General features: G+C 43.4%; 1 protein-coding gene across 1 annotated transcript in view; it reads left to right on the top strand.

Moving 5' to 3' along the window:
• Positions 1-13645, top strand: part of LOC126419513 (uncharacterized) — a 730476-nt gene that overhangs the window by 301139 nt on the left and 415692 nt on the right. The gene's annotated exons all lie outside the window — the stretch shown is intronic.

Raw genomic sequence — 13645 nt, 5'->3', positions numbered from 1 at the left:
TTGGTATTCTCATACGTAAATTAGAAGCATTTTTACAGCTCAACTACGAGTGTTTGTCGGTCACTTTCTCGTGAACATGATCAAGTTCTTTCTACTGTGATAACTACACGCATCGTCTCTAAATATCACAGTTGTTACTGAATAATAGACAGCCCGTAAATTCTAAAATATTCATTTTGCAAACATAGGGCTGAATCAATGCAGCGTCGTACATGTATTCGAATATACACTGTTGTGTACAAGTATGCACTGATTTACTGAAGGATTATAAGAAGTGCCCACCAGAAGACAGAGCACCGCCTGCTGGCTTGGTAACTTGAGTACATGAATGGAGCATAGACTGATGGGTTCTCATTCTAGCAATAACATGGGCCGAAAATCGGGAAATCCATTGACATAAGCTATTCCGAAAAAGAGCTGATTTTTGTGTCCTTGAAGTATGAAAAAGGATCCCAGAACTGGCGAACTTGATCGGCTTCTCGCGTTCTACCACTCTAAGAATCTATGGTAAGTTCATTAAGGACCGTGAAAACACGAGTACGCGACTAGTTTTAGACATCCATGCCCCATCACAGATCGTGGAGGTCTGAGGTTTGACCGATCTATGAAAGAGAATAGACGCCAATCTGTGGCAGATCTGACGACAGACTACAGTGCTGGGGCAAGCACAAGTGTTTCGGAGGACACCGTTCTGTGTAAATCGTTGACCATGGGGCTCTGCAGAAGCTGACCTTACATGTTCCCATGTTGACTAAACGACATCGGCAACTACGACTGCAAAAGGCACAGCATCATCGAGACTGGATCGTGGAGCAATGGGAATGTGTTACCTGGCAGCATGAATCACGTTTCTTTTACAGCAGACAGATGGCTGTGACTGGATATGCAATCATCCAGGAAAACGGCTATTCGAAACGTGTACTGTTCCACAATGGATGTCCATGGTAGTATTATGTTATGGGGGATATTCACCTGGGATTCCATGGGACAGGTCCTATCACGAAGGCACCATGACACTTCAGAACATTAATGCAGGCCACCTGAATTCCATCATGCTTGATGTCTTTCTTGATAGCGATGGCATCTTCCAGCAGCTGGAATCAAATGGTTCAAATGGCTCTGAGCGCTATGCGAACTTAACTTCTGAGGTCATCAGTCGCCTAGAACTGAGAACTAATTACACCTAACTAACCTAAGGACGTCACACACATCCATGTCCGAGGCAGAATTCGAACCTGCGGCCGTAGCGGTCACTCTGTTCCAGACTGTAGCGCCTAGAACCGCACGGCCACTCCGGCCGGCCCAGCTGGAATCGTCCAGCAAGATGGTTTGAGTAACATGACAGTAATTGCACGTTGATGTCTTAGCCACCAGGTACACCTGATCTGAACCCAACAGAACACACCTTGGACGCTACCAGGCATCAGCTCTGCACCCACATGCCACTGGCGAGTACTTTACGGGAATTGTGTGACCTGTATATCTGGAAAAATACCAAGGAACTGTCAGATCCATGCCACGCAGAATGACTGCTGCGTTGCGCTAGAAAGATGGACCAACACGCTACTATGCATGTGGTCATAGCCTTTTTGGTCATCAGAGTAAATTACACAGAGGTGAAAAAAAGTCATGGGATAGCCGTATGCACATATACAGATGGCGATAGTATCACGTACACAAGGTATTTAATGGCGGTGCGTTGTTGGAGCTGTCATTTGTACCCAGGTAAAAAAATGTCTTGTGACTAGGGCCTCCCGTCGGGTAGACCGTTCACCGGGTGCAATTCTTTCGATTGGACCCCACTTCGGCGACTTGCACGTCGATGGGGATGAAATGATGATTATTAGGACTCCCTGAGCGGAAAAATACTCCGACCTAGCCGGGGATCGAACCTAGGCCCTTAGGATTGACATTCTGTCGCGCTGACCACTTTTTTTAAATCTCATTTTGTTAGTTTTCGTTCGTTGCATCTTCTCGGGGCGGACGTCATAAGACATCCGTTTAAGTTCGTGGTTGATCCATTAACTCAGTTTTTTATTACAGAGGGTAGCTAACCATCTGACCGAAGACGCTAAGCTACCGTGCCGGTGACCATTCAGCTACCGAGGGCGGACTGTACTCAGGTGATTCGTGTGAAAAGATTTCCGACGTCAATACGGGCGTACGATGGAAGTTAACAGAGTTTGAACCCGGAATAATAGTTGGAGCTGGACGTATTGCTCATTCCGTTTCGGAAATGGTTAGAAAGCTCAATATTCCAAGATTCACAGAGTCAAGAGCGTGGCGAGAATACCACATTTCGGGCAGTACCTCTTCCCCACGGACGGCCTTCAATTACCGACCGAGAGCAGTGGTGTTTGTATAGAGTAGTCAGTGCTAACAGACAAGCAACATTGCGAAAAGTAACTGCAGAAATCAATGTAGGACGTACGATGAACTTATGCGTTAGGACAGTGTGGCGAGATCTGGCGTAAATGGGCCTTGATAGCAGACGACCGACCCGAATTCCTTTCCTAACAGCACGACATCTCCTGCAGCGTCTCTCCTGGGCTTGTGACCATATCGGTTGGACCATTGACGGCTGGAAAACCGTGCTATGTATAAATTATACGTTGTCGTGTTGGAAGTCAGATCCGGAAGCTGGAGAGATCTGTAGACATTGAATAAGAGTCCCTAACCGTTCTTTCCACCAACCTGTCATACTGAAAACTGGTTTAAGTACAATGAAAAGTATTTAAATAATTAACAAAAGAAGTTAGGCGTTTTGGCGCCTAATACCCGAATGTGCCGACCAATCAGAAGCAAATTCAGTACAATTGGCGGACTCTCCCACAGCAATAGTGCATACTGTACCATCTGCTGCTTGTACCTCACTCCACTTTAGTACCATATGCTACTTCACGTGCATCAAGCTGCATCAAGGCGAGCTTCTTGCAAGATAAAATACTGGCGGCCACGGCCAGGAAAATCACATCTGGTCAGCTGAGTCCCGATTTCAGTTGTTAAGAGCTAATGATAGGGTTTGAGTGTGGTGCAGACCCCACGAAGCCATGAACGCAAGTTGTCAACAAGGCACCCTACAAGCTGGTGGTGGCTCCATAATGGTGTGGGCTGATTTAACATGGAATGGACTGGATGCTCAGAAATTTTGGTAACCTGAAGACAATTTACAGCCATTCATGGACATCATGTTCCCACACGACGACTGATTTTTTATCGATGACCATGCCGCATGCCACAGGATCGAAATCGTTCGAAACTGGTTTGAAAAACATTGTGGACAATTCGATCGAATAGTCTGACTAACCCCCGACCGCCCAAACATCGAACAGTTATGCGACATTGTCGTGAGGTCAGTCCATGCACAAACTCCTGCATCAACGATACTATCTAAAATTATGGACTGCTATAGAGCCAGCATGGCTCAGTATTTCTGCAGGGCACTACCAACGATTTGTTGAGTCCATGTCACGGCGAGTTGGTGCTCTACGCCGGAAAAAAGGAGGTCCACCACGATACTAGGAGGATCCCATGATTGTCACCTCTGTGTGGTGCTTGGGGCGGAGGATGCGGCGATGTGCTGGATACAAGATCTTTCCTGGATTCTGAGGAAGGACTTGCAGCCTAGTGATAGGTGGGAAGACTGCAGTAGAAAACCTTCTGAAGCATCCGAAACGTAGGGAAAAACAGCTATATTACCTACCCTACCTGAAAAGAAAATACTCTGATCTTGGTAAAAACGGACTCACATCAGTTTGAAGAAATCCAGAACCTGTAATGAAAATTGACTCTTAGGAAATATACTCACTACCACATACCGTAAAATCTAATACTCGTTTCGCCCTTCGCCGTTATTCTCTTTGAAGCGGAGACTGGTAACAGATTGTATTCTGAAAGATTCCAGAAACGCTATTCCTTTAATCAACGATGTTTTGTCTCATCATCTAAAATTGATGCCATTTACAAAGTGCTAGCATTAGTATGCAAAGTGATTAATGAATACAGCTTCTTGCTTTGAGTCTTTTCTATATTACTGATGGGCTCACTCGGGCCTATTTGCAGGCTGCCTGACTAACGACCTCTAGCCTCATCTGTAGGCCGGCCGTGGTGGCCGAACGGTTCTAGGCGCTGCAGTCTGGAACCGCGTGACCGCTGCGGTCCCAGGTTCGAATCCTGCCTCGGGCATGGATGTGTGTGTTGTCCTTAGGTTAGTTAGGTTTAAGCCATTTGAACCAATTAAAGTTACGTACTGACTATATTTCGCTAGCCAGCGTAGCTGACGGCTCACAGATTACTGAGACTAAATTTACCCAGTATTTCGGAATGAGAGCAATTTGTAACTTCCAACGAACTCCACTTATAATTTCAAATTTATTGAAAACAGTTTGTCGCTGATACCTCACATAGTGTAACGACAGAAAAGAAAGATTATCACATTTTCGCTGTTAAATGCAGTGAAGCTTAAGCATCAAGCACGACGTTTTAATTTACTGCTTCTTTAGTGTTAACTTTCTTCGCAACACATTTCAAAGACACTACCCCACATATAGCACTCAAAGTACCTGCAAAATTATAAATTGTATCATTCTACGAACCATAGGTCAGGATATAAGACGTAGTAAACGTTAATGTCCGTGGAAAAGCAACATCTCTTAAGACGAAGCGCACATTACGCAGATTACACTCATCCGATGTTTGAAAGCACTTGGACGGAGCAGGGTGTTGCTGGTATGTAAATAGAAAACTTTTGCAGCTGTAAACAGAATATACGTCAAAGAGCCGCTACGTGGTTCCTTTTGAATAATTACGATATACTGAGGAAGTGATCCACCTAAGGTACTAATCGAGATCTCATTTTGGCTGAAATAAAGCGAATAATGCTCAGAAGAATGGAAAATAAATTCGAGTATCTTCTAGATGATGATCACTTTGGCTTTAGTAAAGGTAAAGGCGCCAGACAGGCAGTTCTGAAGCGCTTGATAGTGAAAAATCAAGACACCTTTATTTAATATGGTTATGCAAGAAACTGTGCTTCGTTTCCTGAACCCGTCGCTCAGTACCCCTCTTCCTACCTCTGATCCCGGGTACGTTCTTGTACTAGGGCAACAAGATTGCGCGTAGTTGAAGAATGTAATATATGGAGCTGCATGGAGGATGCCATTGTACAGAAATGAATACCAAATGGCCGAGATATTACAGAATTCTTTACAACATTATGATGTTTTGTACATGAAGGGCTATGCCTGCTGGGAACAGTGAGGGGGATGTCATTGCTACCAGACTATTCCCCTTCACACTGCCTCCGTCATAGTTGCGGTAGAAAGCTGTAACTAAGCCGCTTACATAAATACGTCCCGTAACACGCACTTATAGTAACCATGTACGTTTTTGACTCGACGCATGAGATCATTCAGCGGATCTGGTACAATAAAAAAAATTTTTTTGTTCACAAATAGCTACAAATTCAGCCAAACCAAAAATTATGGGGATCAGCCTTTACTGAATCGCCAAACTGATGAACGTGTTTATTCGCCGGCAACCGATGCGACTGCAGTACGCCGCATACGGGCTGTTTTAACGAGCAAACAGCGGCCACGTCGGCAGCTTTCCGCTTGCTGTATTGCGTTTAGTTCTCCAATAGGGCCGCGGCGTACAGCAAGCTTGGAGGCTCTGTTTAAAAACGGCAGAGCCGTGTCGCCGGTTAACTGCTGTTGTTAAGGGGTTCCGGAACGCCCTATACTTGCAATGTTAAAATAACGCTTATAAATTACATCTTTCCTCACAAAGTATTTGAGGTAGGAAGTTGAACTTTTTACAGATTATTTATTGGAATATGGGCTACAACTTAACACAGGGATTTTACAAAATTTTAGTTCAGTTATTAAAGATGATTTTTTTCAATTGTAATGAAAATTCTGATGATGAAATTTCATGAGAATATCCGGTCGCAAAGAAAAATGCCTTTGTTTTAATGATTGCCACTCCAATTCAAGTATCATGTCTGTGGACCTATCTCCCCAATTTCGCGATAATATAAAACTAGCTGCCCTTCTTTGAATTTTTTCGATTTCATCCGTCAGTCCCACCTGATGCGGATCCTACACCGACAAGCAATACTCCAGGATAGAGAGGACAGTAGTGATGTAAGCAGTCTCTTTAGTAGACCAGTTGCACCTTCTTAGTGTTCTGCCAATGAATCGCAGTCTTTCTTTTGCGCTACCCACAACATTATCTACGTGATCATTCTAATTTAGGTTATTTGTAATTGTAATCCCTAAGTATTTAGTTTATTTTTTAGTCTTCAGATTTGCGTGACATACCGTGTAATCGAAATTTAGCGGATTTCTTTTACTATTCGTGTGAATAACTTCACACTTTTCTTTATTCAGGGTCAATTGCCACTTCTCTCACGATACAATTATCTTACCTAAATTATTTTGCAATTTGTTCCATAGGCACGCAGTCTGGTTAGAAGACGCTTGTGAGGGAACGGTGTCGAAAGTCTTCTGGAAATCTAAAAATGTTTAATCAATTTGACATCCGCTGTCGATAGCACTCATTACTTCATCAATGTAAAGATCTAGTTGTGTTCCACAAGAACGATATTTTCTGAATCCGTTCCGACTATGTGTCAACATATCGTATTCTTCCACGTAATTCAAAATGTTCGACCACAGTATATGTTCCAAAACCCTACTGCAAATTAACAGATTACTCCTAATTCCCTTGCTGGTTATTAGTGTGACTTCAACAATTTTCCAGTCTTTAGGTACATATCATTGTATATAATTGCTAAATATGGAGCTATTGTATCAGCATAATCTGAAAGGTACCTGACTGGTATACAATCTGGATCGGAGGCCTTGCCTTCATTAAGTGTTTTAAGCTGCGTTGATACACCGAGGATATCAATTTCTACGTTTCTCATTTAGGCAGATGTTCTTGATTGGAATTCAGGAATATTTACTTCGTCTTCTTTGGTGAAGGTGTTTTGGAAAACAGTGTTTAATAACTCTGCTTTAGTGGCACTGTCGTCAGTGACTTAACCGTTGTTATCGCGCTGTGAAGGTATTGATTGCGTTCTGCCACTGGTGTGCTTTATGTATGACCAGAATCTCTTTGGGATTTCTGCAGATTCAGAGACACAACTTCGTTGTGGAAATTATTAAAAAAAACTCGCATTGAAGCATGCGCCACATTTCGAACTTCTGCAAAACTCGGCAAATCTTGCGGATTCTGCGTTCTTTTAAATTTGGCGAGTTATTTTCGTTGCTTCTGCAACAGCGATCTGACCCGTTTCGTGTGCTATCGCGGATCAGTACCATCACTTATTATCTTGTATGTATATCTCAGTTGCCGTCGATACTATCTCTTTGAAATCATACCACATCTTTTCTACATTTACATGATCAGTTCGGAAGGAATGGGGACTGTCTCTTAAAAAGGCTTTAAGAGCATTTTTATCACCTCTTTTAAATAGATGTACTTCGCGTTCGTAACCATTTTCTGAGAAAGTGTTCAGTACAGTTCCGGATGACGTTTTACATCTGCCGTCGGCTTTAAGCATATAATTTTTCCAGCATATTGAGGGTATATTGAAGTCACTACCGACTCTAACTGTATGAGTGGGGTACCTATTTGAAATGAGACTCAAGTTTTCTTTGATACAGCCGTCACAAACTCATGTCCTGTGGCCACCACTCCTCAGTAATATAGATATTTTAGTTTCTGTCTTTCCCTATAATTTTTATCCTCTGAAGTTCCCTCAAGTATCAGGAAACTTATTACTTGTTATCTTAACACACGTTCGCTCATCCTGACCCCAATTCCTGTCATTGGTTTCTGAGTCGTCTTCTCCTCGCTGATTCTGCGGAGAACTCTTTATTTTCCATCAGTCAACGTAATTTTCAATGTCCTTCTGTAACATCACATCTAAAACGCTTCGATTCTCTTCTTTTCTGGCCTTACCATCATCGATGGTTCACTTCCATACAAAGTTGCTCTCGAAACGTACACTCTCAAAAATTTCTTCCTTAAATTAAGGCCTGTCCTAGTCTGCTCTTTACGTTCGTAATACGGCATTTTCCTTCCAAAGTAAAAGAATTTTTTCATTTCATCTACTTCCTCGTCACCTAATTTCTGCGTCTCATTACTTTCGTCTTCCTGAAGTCTACTATCAATCCATCGAGTGTAGGTGAAAGTGATGTTCCTGTCGCTTAATGTACTTAGAAACACATGATATTCCTGGCCGCTGTTTCAATCTAACGACTGGTTTTCGAGTCACGTGAAGTAGATCGTCTGTAGATCCGGTAACAACTGATGTGTTGCAGTCTACAGCATATCATGGCGCTCGTTGCTCTCCGCCAACTCAGTGCTGAATATGGTGAGAAACCGCAACTTGGCGAGCAAGGTATGAGAATCACCGTGCGTTTTTAGACGCCTTCTGAAGACTAGGCTCAATTCGCGAATCGAATGCATTTTCTAGTGACTAAACGCTCATTCATGACACGATCATTGATGTTATTTGCGTGCGTGGTTTCTTTTATTCTTCTGGCAAAGTCAGACTGTGTGTCCACCGCGCTTTTATCTTCTCATAATTCATGCATGGCTTAGGGTTTTATCCCAGTGACCAAGCTATCCGGTATTTACGATGGTAAGTGATAGATTAGCACTGTACCGCGTCAAAAATTGTTAATTTTCTTATTCTCTGCATTTCTTGTGATCGAACATATCCGCTAATAATTTGTTATTTAATCATATTACCCTGGAACTTGATAATCAACAGGGATTATTGTAGACCGCTTTTTCATTCCACCATTATTTGATCACCCCGTTTGTTGCCTTTTGTGAAGAGCAAACCCTACCTCTCATGTTTCTTAGGTCCATCCCTGCCCTGTTAGTTATCCGTTTCATTAAGCCTTTTATTAAATGGCTATGAGCCCTTGGAGAGATATCTGTCGGCTAATCCAAGCGATGAGGATCGTTCTGTCATCCACAGGAGTACTGCTCAGCTGTACCGTCACAACAATAGCACACCAAACTCAGCCGTTTGTATTGTCGTGTCAACAGCAGAGTACGTAAGAAGGGTAATTCCCTAGTCCGACTGCTGAAGGTATCCGAACAATGTTACGGGAAGACACAGAATATGTAGTACAGACGTAAAGGGATTACGATGTGTTTGGTGTACGACATGGCGATCCTCCCTCAAGGCTGCCTAACATGATCGACGAAAAACGTCTTTGTTTTAGTGACTGTAGTGATTGCCAACTCAACTCGAATGCACATTGGTGATACTCTCTCCCCTGTTTCGCGATAATAAAAAGTGTGCTTTCAACTTTTTCGATGTCCTCTGTGCCCGCATCTCGTGGTCGTGCGGTAGCGTTCTCGCTTCCCACGCCCGGGTTCCCGGGTTCGATTCCCGGCGGGGTCAGGGATTTTCTCTGCCTCGTGATGGCTGGGTGTTGTGTGCTGTCCTTAGGTTAGTTAGGTTTAAGTAGTTCTAAGTTCTAGGGGACTGATGATCGTAGCAGTTAAGTCCCATAGTGCTCAGAGCCATGTCCTCTGTGACTCAATGATCAACGGCATGAGGTTGCAGAAAGCAATGGAAACCACTGCATTAAAGACACATTACGTGTATCCACAGGACATGTCGGATATAATTGAAAAAGTCTCATGATTACCTCCCAATTGGCAAAAGATTCCGTACTATTCCCCCACCTGAATCTCTGGGAGGGGATTGCCAAGATAGAGGTAACCACGAGAAAAACAGTGAATAATCAACGAAAAGGTAACTTTCTACGAATCGGGCCGTGCAATGTCAGAAGCTAGAGCGTGAAAGGGAAGATAGAAAATCTGGAAAGTGGGAGCCAGTGAAAAGAAATGGAAAGAAGACCAGAATTTCTGGCCAGACGAGTATAGCGTAATATCAGCAGCAGCAGAAAATGATATAGCGGGACTAGAATTCGTTATGAATAAGAAGATAGAGGATGGAGTGATTTACAGAGAAGAGTTCAGTGATAACACCAACAATATAGTTCAGGTATACACGCAGAAATTCGAAGGAGAAAACTAACAGAGGAAATATAAGAGGATACTGAACGTCGTTGATAGCCCTCTCACCGATGGCGTTATTCGGTGTTGCTGTAGTTAGTTATATGCAGCAGCACTATTGTGCAAATTGCGACGTATCGTCTCTTGAGAGAGAGAGCGTTGTTAGTTATCTTGCAAGACAGCTTTGCGAATTTTCTCCGGCTACTTGTAGACTGAATTTTCATAAGGAGAGGCTAACATATCATCATATGGGACCGAACGAAGTATCGCAATGGTTAAGACACTAGGATTTGCATTCGGGAGGACTAGAATTCCATTGCATGCCCGGCAGTGCTGATTTTCTTTTTCTGTGGTTTCCATAAACCTGAGGGAGGGAGGGCAAATCCGATTTCATTCTCTATCATTATCCAGGTCGAGCCCACGTTCTGTCTCTAATGACCCCTTCGTCGACGAAGCTTTAAACCACAGTCATCCTTGCTTCGTCGAGTAGTATCCGCAACTCAAATCCGATTTCATTCTCTATCATTCTCCAGGTCGAGCCCATGTTCTGTCTGTAAAGACCTCTTTTTTCCACGGAGCTTTAAACCTCTGTCATCCTTCCTTCGTCGACTAGTTTCCGCAACTCATACGACAAAAGTTACTTTTGGTCCTGCTGATGATCATACCGGTTACTTTCCAACAATTTTCACGGTAGTACGGCGTGGATTCATTCAAGATCTGGAAGCCGTTTACCTCTATTGTAATATTCTTCCTTGCGTTATGGAAATAACGCCGACACTAATTTGAAGGAGAGCAAACGTACAGTCTTCACGTTACCTGCGGTTCTATACAAACATCTACCAACTATAGCCCGACTGATTTAAATATGGTTTCATAAAAAAATCTGCAACGAAGATGTGGCGTTTCCTATTCTATGTCACTGTATTATGACAGCGTGCTCCACCTTACCATCCATCCATAGCTTATCTTCGGCAGGACTCTGATATTTTCGTACATGTCTAATTTATTGATTTCTATTATCACTGAAAAGTGAATAAAATAATTGAACTTTTCAAAATTACCAATTATGCCCCACGCAATCAGAAACCTTAGCCAGGCTAGAGGCCTTTTCCATTTTTGCTAATATTCTCTTATATGCTCTTCACGTCTAATGTCTTCACATGTTATTTGTTGTCTTACGAACCCCTACTCATACTGGACCTGCCTCCCTGCTCCCCTGAGTAGAAGCTTCGATACCGTGAGCCTGATCTTCGTTCTAGCAATACTTTACGCTACCCACTTTCGCTTATAAGGCCTACCCCCTACGAGATTTATTCAATCTTCCTCCATCTAAAATAAAATAAGCGAAGGCTCTAGAAACTTCATATATTTTCTAGGGTGCGAAAAAGTGGAGGTAGTTAGAAATAACGATTTTTTTTGGAACATTATTAGACGGCAATTCCAAAACCGTGGCCCACACAGTAGGCCACTGGCACTTTTCAAAAACTGAATGCGTAATATTTCAATAATTACTTTCAATCTATGTATTCACTACAACAATAATAAAACACTTCATATGTAATCATTAAAATTAGAATACCTTACATACACAAAACACAAAACCGTCAACATTTTTCACTAAGAAGGGAACAGTGCCCGACACATTTTAAAAAAGTCTCCTTACTGACTGTAAACCCTCCATCGTTTGAAAAAGAAGGTTTAGGTGCAATTTCCACTCAAAGAGAAACTCGTAGAATTTAAGCACCCACAAATAAGGATCTCTGCTTACAACTCCATTATCTTAGCTACCTGATCGCACTGCAACTAGTGCTGACCTCGTTAAACAATAAGATAAACAAAAACAGAAATAATAACAAAACTATAGTATAAGAATTTGCTTCGATTAACAATTTTGTGCAATCAGAATGGAAAGGCATGTTGTCTGATTAGAACCGTTATTAGCAATTATCCCGACATTCACTACAAATTACTGAGAAAACTTAGCTAACCCGAAGCAGTATGGCTGACTGAGGTAAGCATACCTGCATCCTCAATACATAAACAGCTATCTTACTTTCTGATACTTTTCAGTGACTGATAGTCTCAATTATACACACATCAAGAAAAGTTTTGCGTCACCTGAGTTCCGAGAGTTTCGGCACCTGTACAGAAAATTGGAATAGAGATCAACATAAACATCATTTCCGCCCTTTTTATTGCTCATGAAAACCACACATTGCATGTTGCACCACCATGCACCGTGATCTTCAGAGGTGGTGGTCCAGATTGCTGTACACACCGGTGCCTCTAATACCCAGTAGCACGTCCTCTTGCATTGATGCATGCCTGTATTCGTCGTGGCATACTATCCACTAGTTCATCAAGGAGCTGTTGGTCTAGATTGTCCCACTCCTCAACGGCGATTCGGAGTATATCCGTCAGAGTTGTTGGTGGGTCACGTCTTCCATAAACAGCCGTTTCCAATATATCCCAAGCATGTTCGACACGTTTCACGTCTGAAGAACATGATGGCTTCTCTAGTCGAGCGATGTCATTATCAAGAAGGAAGTCATTCACAAGATTTGCACAATGGGGGCGTGAATTGTCGTCGATGAAGACGAATGCCTCGCCAATATGCTGCCGATATGGTTGCACTCTCGGTCGGAGGAAGGCATTCACGTATAACGCAGCCGCCTTCCATGACCACCAGCGGCGAACGTCAGCACCACATAATGCCACCCCAAAACAGCAGAGAACGTCCACCTTGTTTCACTCGCTGGACAGTGTGTCTAAGGCGTTCAGCCTGACCGGGTTGCCTCCAAACGCGTCTCCGACGATTGTCTGGTTGAAGTCATATGCGGCACTAATTGGTGAAGAGAACGTGATGCCAATCCTGAGCGGTCCATTCGGCATGTTGTTGGGCCCATCTGTACCGCGCTGCATGGTGTCGTGGTTGCAAAGATGGACCTCGCCACAAACATAGAGAGTAAAGGTGCGCATCATGCTGCCTATTGCGCACAGTGTGAAACGCAACACGACGTCCTGTGGCTGCACGAAAAGCATTATTCAACGTGGTGGCGTTGCTGTCAGGGTTCCTCCGAGCCACAGTCCGTAGTAGTTGCCCTTGTAGTAGTAGCCCTTGGGTGGCCTGAGCGAGCCATGTCAGCGGCCGACAGTTCCTGTCTCTCTACATCTCCTCCATGTCCGAACAACATCGCTTTCGTTCGCTCTGACCCTCCCGTCGGAGCTTCGAATACTCCCTCGGACATATGTGTGTGTGTGTTGTTCCTAGCGTAAGTTAGTTTAAGTAGTGTGTAAGTCTAGGGATCGATGACCTCAGCAGTTTGGTCCCTTAGAATTTCAAACACATTTGAACATTTGGTTCACTCCGAGACGCCTGGACAGTTCCCTTGCTGAGAGCCCTTCCTGGCACAAAGTAACAATGCGGACGTGAGCGAACCGCGTTATTGACCGTCTAGGCATGGTTAAACAATAGACAACACGAGCCGTGTACCTCCTATCTGGTGGAATGGCTAGAACTGATCGGCTATCGGACTCCCTCTGTCTAATAGGCACTGTTCATGCGTGGTAGTTTACATCTTTGGCCGGGTTTAGT

This window comes from Schistocerca serialis, chromosome 9 (assembly GCF_023864345.2).
Source record: "Schistocerca serialis cubense isolate TAMUIC-IGC-003099 chromosome 9, iqSchSeri2.2, whole genome shotgun sequence".
Classification (NCBI taxonomy): Eukaryota; Metazoa; Arthropoda; class Insecta; order Orthoptera; family Acrididae; genus Schistocerca; species Schistocerca serialis.
Note: the sequence above shows the minus strand (reverse complement) of the source record. Positions and strands in the feature narration are given on the sequence as shown.